Genomic DNA, 13,278 nt, shown 5'->3' on the forward strand with positions numbered 1-13,278 from the left:
TTTGGGGGACAGCCATTCCCTGGTTCATTCCCCACGGCAAAGCTTTGAGCAATCAAAGTGAACCTGCTTAGCTTAAAGTTGTACAAAGCTTGACAGTTAACTACTCCCTACTGCATTCTCCATGGCAACGCCTCTACCAATCAGAGTCCACTTGCCAATCAATCAGCATTCTCTTCTCATGCAGTATAAATTTTTGTTCCCTTTACTGTTGGTAATTTTGCAATCTGTCCTGATGAGTGCAAGACCAAAAGCTTAGATAGCATGTCTCTTTTTTTTCAGCAATACTAATGTTATCTCTTTGACAATCAGTGGATGATTTCAGAGTGGCACTAGCCAAGATAAAGAAGCAGAGTACGAAGCTACCACTTCATCTGTGAATGGTGAGGGCACAGCTTGGCAAAGAAATGAAAAAAGGAGAAAGAAAAACAGAATTCGTACACTTGGTAATCTGAAAGTTGGAGAGTACTACATCTTTGGCAAAAGCAAAAGCTATATCCAAAAAGCTATGTAACTAACGGCGCAATTAAGAGAGACTTGCCCATCCAACGTTATGGTTGACGAGCAGGCGAATTGGCCAGGCGGCCTTTCCATTTTTCAGGAAACCTCATCCACGGGTGGGATGAGGTTTCTGTGATAAATTAAAATAAAAATAAATTTCTGTGAGTAGCATTTTAATTCCCTACATTTTCAGATGACTGATTATGAAGCTTGGGCACTTTTTTCTTGTTTCTGTGGCCTTTATTTTAGGTTTTTTTGGCCTTCCGCTCCCCAAGGCAGCTCCCTGACTTCAGAGAGCTTTCTGTGAGTGCTCCGTCTACACTAACTTCAGCACTCGCCCTCCTCCTGCCCCCACCCCAGCGGCGCTGAGCCTTTCAGTGCGTGCTTCACACTACCTGGCCGTTAATTGGCCAGCAAGTATGATTTTGTGGTCTGAGGACAATCACAGTTGGCGGTCCATTCGCCGGCCGGTCCCAGACCCGCTGACCACGCCCGCCTGTTGAACTGGAAATTCTGCCCGGTGAGTTCAGTTACTTAACAAACGAGTTCCTGCAAAAGGATTGGAGTAGGTAATACATTAGCCTATGTCAACATCAATAAATAGATTTGTGGCCCCAATCAGCTTGTCTGTTAGGCAAACCTCTCGGTCTTGACAAGTATAGACCAGACTTGGCAGAATGAATTAAATAGATTCACTGTGACATCAGCACCTCCTCACAAATATGCAAAAAAAGGAATTAATGCAGTGAAGCATAACATTCTGATGATTAAATTGGAGAAAATCCCAGTGATCCATTGTGATTTCCATGGTTATAGTCATTGCTGCATAATCAGAAACAAAAGGATACAGCTACTTTTTTGATAAATGAAATGTGGATGCCTGCTGTGAAGTACTGTAAATAGGGCCACTGTTGGATTTAGTACCAGTGTACGACCTAAAACCTGTATAATTCAATAATCACTTGATTGCCCCTGTAAATGATTTCACAGCAAGCCAAATGCTATGCAAAGCAGGTTGCAAGAAGAGCTGCTCCATATGCACAAACAAAAAGAAAAAAGAAGGCTGCAAATGACTGCAGAGAAGAGTCATGAAATATTAATAAAAATCAAGAAGTATTTGCTAGGTTTCATGCTGGACACAAAATTGACCAAGTGAAAAATGAGGACTTTTTAGCCATGGGACCAATGAGGAACTAAAGCACAAGAGCCACTTGCTGTACATTTTTCCCCTACACTTTAGCACCCAGCTTAAATATGGACAACAGTTCAAAGGCTCTAGTTTATAGTAACTTTGGGAAAAAAACAAGATCATGTACATTATTCCATGCCTATATATCATGGGGTTATATGTGTCCCACTAGCTTGCAGTTTTGTAAAAATTATTGAGAGGAAGTTGGCTAACTTTAAAGATGTTGGATAACCAATTGCGATGGGTCTTTGCTGATAAATCACGCCCAGAGCCTGAACATTCCTTATCTTTCATAATTCTTGGGAAATAAAAGAAATAAAGGGAGGACTTAGAAAAATTAAAGGCAGGTCGCAATGACTAAACCATAGGTTGAATAGCTCAAACAATACTTCCTACATAGAAGGATAGGCGCAGGCTAATCCAGCCTTGCCCTCACTCTGCAGCCACAACTGATTTTCCTTTTACCTGTTGTGTCCAAGGTGCTGAGGTGAGTTGTAGCACCCCAGTTGCTGCCCTGGCTGAGACCAGATAACTCAGTACAGATTGACTACCTTCCTGATCTGCATGGTTAAGTTCAACACAACAATGTATTCATCAACTGAGCCATTGAAAAAGTAGACTGCTGAATCTTTAAATCCATTTTAAGCTGAGCTAATTGTTTACTGTAACAGATCTAAATTGTGCTGTGTTTTGCAAGCTGTCAAGTTGATAATGTTCAGTCAGCCAAAGCATGATTTGGAAAAACTCCCTAGACAATTGCCATTCTAACAAAATTTCCCTGCAAAACAATTCTGCTATGTTAATATATGCATTTTAAGGGAACTGGGTGGTGCAGTAAGTTTGACACTGGCTATTTAGTTCTAGGACTGAGGTTCAAATCCAACCTGTCTATTGTTGAGATGATCCTATTTGAAATTAATTTCATCTCAATCCATGGGCAGGGGCCACAGCACAAAGCAGCTTTTGAACATCTTTGTAGAATGATACACAGACTAAAGTGAGCTGGAAGATGGGAATATACCTTCCAACTGTGCAAAGCATTACAAAAATTCAATGGAATAGGAAATTGGGCGGGGTGTAAAAGAAGCTGCCATAAATCCACCAGTACATATGACTTGGGTATTGTGTTTGAAAGACACCTGATGACTTACTGCCAAGAGTGGCCCATAGATTAGAACGCAGACCCCTCAGTCTTCACATGATCAGCCCTTAGGTATCTTCACTCTTTTGTCTCATCTGTGATTATTAAAATGCAACAGGACACAAAGGAAGTAAGAACAGAGACAATTTTATCATGAAAGACATGGTGTAGACATGTTATTAGAATAACATTCCTGTGACATATTGCATGAGACAATGACAGCTTAAAAAAACACTTTTAAGTGTGCCTGTCTTCAGTACTGGGAAAATTAAAAACAAATGTTATTGATACTCTTTATGCTTTCACGGAGTGACATAAGAGTGCTAGAGCTACCTGATGTCCATCAAGTTAAAAACTAAAAAAAATGTGTCTGTGTCTTGATTAGAATGTTGTTTGCATTTGTTCTTGTGGTTACTGTCACAGAGCTTTGAAGAAGGTAGTGTCAGTCTGAGGAACTTTCAGCAACATTGACACAGCATTACATGTTAACATTGCTGGGTCTTGAGGGAAACTTGCATTCTTATGCCAATGTACATGACACTTTTAGAGTCAGCCTCTTGGACTGAAAACAAAGGCTCACTGTACATCTGAAAAGAGTCTTCCCACATTCGATTCAAAACATCCACCACGCATGCCAATGGCTCGACCTTAACAGCAATGAGGGAAAACGTATATCTAGGGATAGTTTCTATAAATATTGCTTTAATTTCTTTAGGTTCTCACAAAGCAAGGAAATCCAAAGAAACCATTCTTTCATAGTATCGTCCAATGGTATTCATGGACCACCCAAGCACCACTTGGAGTTAGGTCACTTTTTTTTCACAGGGTGCAGGATTCATTGTATTGTCTGTGTTTTACAGCATACTTCAAGGACAGAATTACTTTTAGTAAGAAAATATTGCTGTCTGAACATTTTTGCTAGTGGGATGTTAGCTGCATTATGCTTAAGGTGTTTAGTTCAAGAGAGCTATCGGTGTCCATTTTTAAAAAATGAATCATTAATAACTTATCATTTTTCATTATCGATTTTCTATATGCTTTTAGGTATATATCCTCCATGCATTGTCCTTCAATATTGTTTTAATTATTTCACTGTAGGAGCTTATCAAATATATGATTCATTTCCAACATTGCTTTAAAATGGGAGAAAATATTCCATGATTCTGTATTTTGCTCATTCTATATTCTGTAGGATCTAGCATAATGCAACTTATTGGTCAAACATTCAATTCCCAGAGGAAGAGGGCTACGCATTTAAAATCTATTTTTTTAATTGATGCAAATATTGTGCACTCAGTCTTCAGCTAATGAGCACCTCCAGCTGTTTAGGTGCACCTCCAGGTCTTTTATGAATTTTTGGACAAAATAGTTCTTTATACTCTGGACTATATGGTATGCTCATCAGGTATAGTTTTAACTGGACTATTTATTCTTCCTATAGGAACTCTGTGGAAAATATTGGCAGTTTAAACTTTAGCGACCAGTGTCTTTTAATCAGAGTGCAATAGAAATTTCTGCACTGAACAGTAAGTGTTCCCCTAACAACCAGACTGATGACAAAGAAAAGAAATTCAAACTTAATCAATTGTAGCCATTCCTCAAGTTGCAACCATAACAACAAAACACAAGATCAGTTTTTTTTAGCCCACTTTGTATAATGCCACTTCGCTCTTAGTCACTATTTTGTCCCCCGGTCACATTTTTTAATGCTTCAATTGTGTACCTCTAGTCAATCAGTCTTGGAGTAGCTTGGTTTCCATTCCAGTGGGGCAATAAGCAACACCATGGAAATCAATGATGGGTATTAAGGCAGCCATTTTTATTCCAATGAAAGTAAGTCCTCTTTATTCCTATTGCAACTTATTCCTCAGAAATAGCAGGCTGCATTTTATTGCTTCTTCAGTTGTCATAGAAAATCAGAGCCATTACAGAGTGGAATTAAACACTAGGATGATGAGCTGAGATCTGAAATTACTATATGAATATGTAGGGTGAATAGGTAAAATCTGAGTGAATTGTAGAGTTGTTGGGGGTGGGGGGGGGGGGGTGTTGTTAGTGAGGTCGGCGGTTAAAACAATCTTTTCTGCTCCTCTGATGCTTCCCACCAGTGGATAAGGACACTAACACCATGTACTGAGCCATTCAAATCAGAAGGCTCAGATTCAAACCCTAGCCTGTACTAAGTAAGGGAGCTGAGGCAGGGCAGTAACTGAGATTGTATTTATGATCACAGGATCTCCCTACATCTGGAGGAGAATTCTTGATATGTGATTAAGTGTTCATATTGGTATACACGATTGAACTCAATTGTGATGCACTCCACTGTCAAAGAGTCTGCTGACACTTATTGGACTGAATTTTCACAGCCCTGTGATAAGGGATTTGGAAGCGGAGAGGACTAGGTGGGTGGGTGATGGCAGCAGCAGAAACAGTCCCTCGTGCTTCCGGAGGCCACCGGTTCCACGGATATGGCCCCCACTGCGGTGGGTTGGAGGCTCCATGCTCCAAGGAGGAGGCAGAAAATGCCCATGAACCAAATGCTGCTGCCAAAAAGATTCCCCTCCCATCTGATAGGTCCTATCGTTTGACCGCTCTGAAACCTTGATTTAAAATTTTGACTCTGTGCCTGCCTCCGATATGCCTCAGCAGCGCCCACCTTTCCTGCTAAAGTTGCTGGCCCATCTGGTTGGGCTGGGACCATTGGGAACCCACCTAAAGGCAGCGAGCATGAAAGCTGCAAATTTGGAGCCCACCTCCTGGAAGATAGCTTGGCAAGTGGAGTCTCGGGACCCCATTTGGTCATGACTTTGGCGTCCTGAAGCCTGAGGGAAAACTGCCCATTCATTCACTGAGACCAGAAAACAACAGCAACCTACATTGATATGTAACTTTTAGGTAGGTAAATAACCCAAGCCACTTCACAAGAAGGTAATCGGATAAAGTTTGACACCGAGCCAAAGAAGGAGATTTCAAGTCTAAAAGCTTGGTCAAAGTTTTATGGTAAATCTTAAAAGAAGACAGAGAGGTGGAGAGGTGGAGAGGTTGAGGCAGGGATTCCAACATAGAATAGAGATTGTTGAAGGCACGCCCGCCAATGGTAGAACAAAGAGCAAGGTGATACAATTGAATGGATACATAATGAGAGTGGATTAGTTAAGATGTTTGAGGATTACTTGGGCCAGGGTTCCATGGCCCTAATCGTGATCAAACAGGGTGGAAACATTTCCCCCTCAACCATTTGCATGAGGACGGGGGGTGAGAGCAGACCCCAGAACCAATCCATTCCTATTAAGGAGGCAACTGACAGCATTGTAGGCTTATTCTGAGCCCACCCCAGGTAAGTTTGTTCATTTTCATGGAGATAGCCGGATTTTAGCAGCATTTGGATTTAGCTGCATGAAGGCGTGAACCATAGAAAGGAAGTGGGGGGAATTTAAAAGATAATTAAAATGGTTTTGTCTCCTTAACAGTTCATCATTAAATGCTGTAAGATGAGTTGTATCTGCATCCATTGAGGCAATTGATGACACTGCTGTGATTGGAAGATGTAACTTTCCCTTAAATAATGTTGGCCAGATTGTTACTTCTGCCAAATTGGCAAACTGTCAACTAAAAAGTTCAACATTGTAAATGTGGAGAAGTCTTCAGATGAGTTAATAAGAAGTTCATCTAATGGATAAAAAGGTAGAGGACATTTCACACTATTGAAAGAATAGCCTAGTATAATAACCAAGTGTAAATGTTTAATCTCTTCCCATTGCTTTTACTTATTAAGTCTGAACATCTGTTGAGATAGCAGTTTTCACTCCCAGGTCAGGTGCACAGAGACAGGAGAATTCTGGGTTCTGCAACTCCGACCTTGAAAAATGGCCACCCGCAGTCAGGATTTTCATTCCGGGGGAGCGGGCTGGATAGGATATCTGGCCCGCCACCCCTAGAATGAGTACAGAGGCTGCTGGGTGTGGAGGCAGTCTGGGTGAAAAGCCTGCTTCTGTGCGCTGGCACTTTGTTTAAGTTATTTTAAAAAAAGATCAAAACAAAAAAAAGCCCTCCAGCCCTCACCTCTCACCCCTCCAACAAACTCACCATGCCCCATCCATGTCAATCTGTGCCACCTCATGCTCCATGGGCCCTCATACCCCTATGCCTTCCAATGGCCCCCACCCACCCCCATGGCCCCTCAAATGCGCTTTATCCCTATGTCAACTTAGTGCCAACTGATGCCCCCACCCATCACCCTTTGCCCTTACCATGTCAACTTCTCAATGTCAACTCACGGAGTATCCTTTGACAATTTTTCAACAACTAAACAGTTCTTTGACAGCTTTCACAGTTTTGATGGTTCCTTGGCAGCTTGACTGTTCGAAGACAGCTTGACAGTTCTTTGACAGTTCCTTAACAGTTCTAAAACAGCTTGACAGTCCTGTAGAAACATGCTCTGGGAGGCTTCTTAGTCAAATAAAATGAACTTTATTTACACAAGAGCTTCCATACTGCTTGCATCCAGCCAGCCCCTCATACAGCCATCTTTTCCTAGGAAACCCCTACCTAGAATTTATTCCCCCGTGCTAGCCACACTTTGATTGAACAAACTACGTGACCCCTATTCAGTTGAACTGATCTTAAAGTGACATTTGTCACAGGTTCTTTGACAGTTCCTTGACAGCTTGACAGTTTCAACCTGTTTATGCACTTTCTTTGCACAATTATGTTAAACTTTAACATTCCGAAAGGCTGCCTTACCACTCCCAAAGGTGTCCCAGGACCCTATCCAAAGGGGTACATTATCTCCCGAAAAGGGTAACCTAGCTGTCTAAACAAATCCACCAACTTGAAACCTCCACTTACCTGGTCTAATTTGCACGCTTTGGGTTTCACATATCTGGCCTAGCAAAATCTCACTTCAGTGAAGGCAGCTGCTAATTTAAATGCCTCTGTAAACCACACAAGTATGAACCCAGCCTGAGTTCAGTGCTGCCCCTCGAAAATAGGATGTGGCATGTTAAGGGGCGGGGCTTAGGATTTCTGGCCATTTCCAGCAAATTTGTTATGACGGAGGGCCTGTTGGCAATTTTTATGGGCTCTTGACTACAATCCAACTGCCAAGTGCTTGACATTGTTTACACAGATGGATGAAGGATCTTTTTGTTTAGTCAGAGAGTTTTATAGGCTATTCAACAAGTTCCAACTGTTAAAGGGGTGGTGAGTTCTGTTCATTTTTTTAAAAATACATTCAGGGGATATGGGCTTCACTGTCTGGGCCAGCATTTATTGCCCATCCCTAGTTGCCCTTGAGAAGGTGGTGGTGAGCTGCTTTCTTGAACTGCTGCAGTCCATGTGGTGTAGGTACACCCACAGTGCTGTTAGGAAGGGAACTCCAGGATTTTGACCCAGCAACAGTGAAGGAACAACAATATATTTCCAAGTCAGGATGGTGAATGACTTGGAGGGGAACTTCCAGTTGGTGGTGTTCCCATTTATCTGCTGCCCTTGTCCTTATAGGTGGCAGTGGGCATGGCTTTGGAAGGCACTGTCTAAGGAGCCTTGGTGAATTGCTGCAGTGCATCTTGTAGATGGTACACACTGCTGTTACTGTGCTTCGGTGATGGAGGGAGTGAATATTTGTGGATGTGGTGCCAATCAAGCGGACTGCTTTGTCCTGGATGGTGTTGTAAGAGCTGCACTCATCCAGGCAAGTGGGAAGAATTCCATCACACTCCTGACTTATGCCTTGTAGATGGTGGACAAGATTTGGGAAGTCAGGAGGCGAGTTATTCGTCGCACGATTCCTGGCCTCTGACCTGCCCTTGTAGCCATAGTATTTATATGGCTAGTCCAGTTCCAGTTCTGGTCAATCGTAACCCCCAGGATGTTGGTAGTGGGGGATTCAGTGATGGTAATGCCAGTGAACATCAAGGGGATATGGTTGGATTCTCTCTTGTTGGAGATGGTCATTCCCTGACACTTGTGTGGCATGAACGTTACTTGCCACTTGTTAGCCCAAGCCTGGACATTGTCCAGGTCTTGCTGCATTTGGACATGGACTGCTTCAGTATCTCAGGAGTCATAAATGGTGCTGAACATTGTGCAATCATCAGCGAATATCCCCACCTCTGACCTTATGATGGAAGGAAGGTCATTGATGAAGCAGCTGAAGATGGTTGGGCCTAGGACATTACCCCTGAGAAACTCCTGCAGTGATGTCCTGGAGCTGAGATGATTGACCTCTAATAACCACAACCAGTTTTCCACCTGATTCTCATTTGCTCCAGTTTTATTAGGGCTCTTTGATGCTATACTTGGTCAAATGCTGCTTTGATGTCAAGGGCAGTCACTCTCACCTCAGCTCGGGAGTTCAGCTCTTTTGTCCATGTTTGAACCAAGGCTATAATGAGGTTTGGAGCTGAGTAGCCCTGGCGGAACCCAAACTGGACATCAGTGAGCAGGTTATTGCAAAGCAAGTGCCGCTCGACAGCCACTGTTGCACTGTTGATGACCCCTTCCGTTACTTTACTGATGATGGAGAGTAGACTGATGGGGCGGTAATTGGCCAGTTTGGATTTGTCCTGCTTTTTGTGTACAGCCATAGCTAGGCAATTTTCCACATAGCCGGGTAGATGCCAGTGTCATGGCTGTACTGGAACAGCTTGTTTAGGGGCGCGGCAAGTTCTGAAGCACAAGTCTTCAGTACTATTGCCAGAAGGTTGTCAGGGCCTCTAGCCTTTTCTTGATATCACTGGAGTGAATTGAATTGGCTGAAGACTGGCATCTGTGATGCTGGGGACCTCCAGAGGAGGCCGCAATGGATCATCCACACGGCCCTTCTGGCTGAAGATTGTTGCAAATGCTTCAGCCTTAACTTTTGCACTGCTGTGCTGGGCTCCTGCATCATTGAGGATAGGGATATTTGTGGAGCATCCTCCTCCTGTGAGCTGTTTAATTGTCCACTACCATTCACGACTGGATGTGGCAGGACTGCAGATTGTTGGCTTTGGGATCGCTTAGCTCTGTCTATCACTTGATGCTTATGCTTTTGACACGCAAATAATCCTGTTTTATAGCTTCACCAGGTTGACACCTCATTTTTATGTATGCCTGGTGCTGCTCCTGGCATTCCCTTCTGCACTCTTCATTGAACCAGGGTTGATCCCCTGGCTTGGTGGTAATGGTAGAGTAGGGTATATGCCGGTCCATGAGGTTACACGTTGTGCTTGAGTACAATTCTGCTGCTGCTGATGGCCCACAGTGGCTCATGGATGCAGCCTTGAGTTGCTAGATCTATTTGAAATCTATCCCATTTAGCATGGTGGTAGTGTCACACAACACGACGGAGGGTATCCTCAATGTGTAGGCAGGACCACGTCTCCACAAGGACTGTACGTTGGTCACTCCTACTGATACTGTCATGGATAGATGCATCTGCGGCAGGCAGGTTGGTGAGGATGAGGTCAAGTATGTTTTTCCTTCTTGTAGGCTCCCTCACCACCTGCCGCAGACACAGTCTAGCAACAATGTCATTTAGGACTCAGCCAGCTTGGTCAGTAGTGGTGCTACCGAGCCACTCTTGGCAATAGACTTTGAAGTCCCCCACCCAGAGTACATTCTGCACCTTTGCCACCCTCAGTGCTTCCTCCAAGTGATGTTCAACATGGAGGAGCACTGATTCATCAGCTGTGGTAGGGTGATACGTGGTAATCAGCAGGAGGTTTCCTTGCCCACGTTTGACTTGATGCCTTGAGACTTTATGGGGTCCAGAGGTGATGTTGAGGGCTCCCAGGGCAATTGTATATTCTGATTGCATCAGAAGCACTGGGCTGAGGGTTTTGGGGAATGGAGTTGAGTTATTTAACCTCTCTGATCTGGACTCAGACGGCTTCCATTTCCACCTCAGGTGAGAGGCATTAGGGTGTGAGGCTAACAGTATGAGAGGGGAAGAGAGAGGGGTAAGTTTAAAGCAGTCAGAAGGTTCAACTGTACATAGATGAGCCACTGATTGTATCAGGAGTCTGAGGCTTTTGGAAACTGAGGCAGGCCTAACATGCCCACACTTGACTCAGCCTCCTCCAGGCCACTTAGGGATGGACCACGGAAAATCCCACCTAACACAGCCTTGAGACAGAAGTGAGATCACAACTGTGGGATTTAACCTGTCTCCTGATTCCTGTGTCTGACATGAAAATCCAGCTGGAAAAACTCAGCAGGTCTGTCAGCATCTGCGGAGAGGAACACAGTTAATGTTTCGAGTCCGAATGACTCTTCATCAGAACTAAGGAAAAGTAGAAAAGAGGTGAAATATAAGCTGGTTTAAGGGGGTGGGGCAAGTAGAGCTGGATAGAGGGCCAGTGATAGTTGGAGATTGCCAAAAGATGTCATAGACAAAAGGACAAAGAGGTGTTGGCGGTGGTGATATTAGCTAAGAAATGTGCTAATAGGGATATTAAGGGTGGAAAGCAGGATGAGCAAGGGACAGATAGCCCTTGTGGGTGTGGGGTGGGGGGGAATCGAAATAGGCTAAAAGGTAGAAATAAAACAATGGATGGAAATACATTTAAAAATAATGGAAATAGGTGGGAAAAGAAAAATATATATAAATTATTGGAAATTTTTTTTATGTTTAAATAAGGCTTGGGAATTTAGAATGTATTGTAGGACTGAAGTGCACAACTCTGAAGGCTGTGTATCGTTGCTTGAATGGTTGAAAATCCTGTGGAAAACAGTGACCAGTATATTGCTGTTTAGTTAATGATAAAGCAAACTGCTGAGCTCTAAGTGAGATCAGGTTCATTCCATTAGGGAACTGAATAGTTGCTGAGAATATTTTTAATTGCAGAATATGGTACCTTAATTTATGTATTCACACGTTCATTATCCTTGGTGGAATTCAACGGATTAGGCTCTAAAAGGGAATTAAACCCCCCAAGGTGCAGTGAGCTTAGTGAACATACTCTGTATGCAATGGTATGCCAGGTCATGCGTTTAACTGTTCTTGGATATGCACTGTTAAGTCTTGGGGGAATAAATTTCAAGGGTTTTTTTTGCTTAATTGTAGGGTGCGTGTGTTGTAATATGAGATCCAAGCTAAAAGTGGCTTTTCTAGTATGGCTTTCATTTTTTTGGCACTTTATGTTTTAAGTTAGTTTTACTCATGAAAAACAAATAACAGTAGCATTTTAAAACAAACTGTCACTTTATTTTTTCATTCAAGTTATGCGTTTTCTCTTAGTGTTATTGCAGAATGTTGGCTGCCCCACTGTGCCTGCGTACTAACACATACTTGAGCACTGTTAAATGAGGGCACATATCTTATCTCCATTTTATCAATTCTGCTTGGAATTTTCCTCTGCTTTCTCCAAAGCTGTAAATATGTCATTCCCACATTTTCTCCTCTCAAGGTCCCTGTGTTGAAATCAAGATTGATCACCGTTTTGTGCTGTAACTCAGTCTTTCATGATAACTGCAAAATTGTGGAACTTCTTACTCTGCCCCCACATTATAACTTCTCATAAAATGTCTTAATTTGAATGAAAATCTGCAAAATAGTTCTCAAGGTGACACTAACAAAGGGAACAGTACAGTTGAGCAACATAATTCTCTTGAGAAGAGCAATTAGATTTCTTGTGTACTGAATCCAGTTAAAAGAAAGAAAAAGAAAGAACAACTTGCATTTATAGAGTGCTTCCACAGCTACTGGATGTCTCAAAACATTTTATAACCAATGAAGTACTTTTGAAGAGTAGTCACTGTTGTAATGTGGGAAATGCAACCAATTTGCACTTAGAACGTTCCCACAAACATAATATCAGTTAATCCATTTTTTGTGATGTTGATTTGACTGATAAATGTTAGCCAGAACACTGGGAATAACTCCCCTGTTCTTCTTTGAAATAGTGCCATGGGATATTTAATGTATTCCTGAAAGGGCTGATAGGATCTTGGGGTTTGTAACATCTCAACTGAAAGACGGCACCTCCAGAAGTGCAGCAGTCTCATACTTGTACTGGAGTGCTGGCCTTGATTTTTGTGCTCAAGTTCTGAAGCAGAACTTGAACCAGGATCCTGGTGACTCAGAGGCGTGTGCTACCAACTGAATCACAAAATTAAATATAATTCAAACCTGTGTAATCAGAAGTTCCTCTTTGGAGCCTTGCTTTGGATATCATTTTATTTTGGAAATATAGGTTTCCACTTTGGCAAATGGCAACCAAGGATTTTTATGTTTATTAAAATGAATGAGAGGAGAAACTGTAGGCTGTGGCAGGCACCAGTGTAAAACTCTCCCCATAAACTCCCATCTTCTTCTTGTTTTGGTTTGGTTACTCTGCAGCTAAGAGGGTGGATGGACTATGCATTAGCAAACCATTGCCAATTCCTTCATAGTTCCAAGCACACTGAAAGATGACTTTTCTTTTTCTACTGACATTCATGCAGTCATTATTACTTCAACTTGGTA

The 13,278-nt window shown here is 42.6% G+C and overlaps 1 protein-coding gene across 4 annotated transcripts in view; it reads left to right on the top strand.

Annotated features, from left to right (window-relative positions):
* The window catches only part of cntfr (ciliary neurotrophic factor receptor), a 362,323-nt gene that overhangs the window by 247,675 nt on the left and 101,370 nt on the right, over positions 1–13,278 (top strand). The window lies entirely within an intron of this gene.

This window comes from Carcharodon carcharias, chromosome 1 (genome assembly GCF_017639515.1).
Source record: "Carcharodon carcharias isolate sCarCar2 chromosome 1, sCarCar2.pri, whole genome shotgun sequence".
Taxonomy (NCBI): domain Eukaryota; kingdom Metazoa; phylum Chordata; class Chondrichthyes; order Lamniformes; family Lamnidae; genus Carcharodon; species Carcharodon carcharias.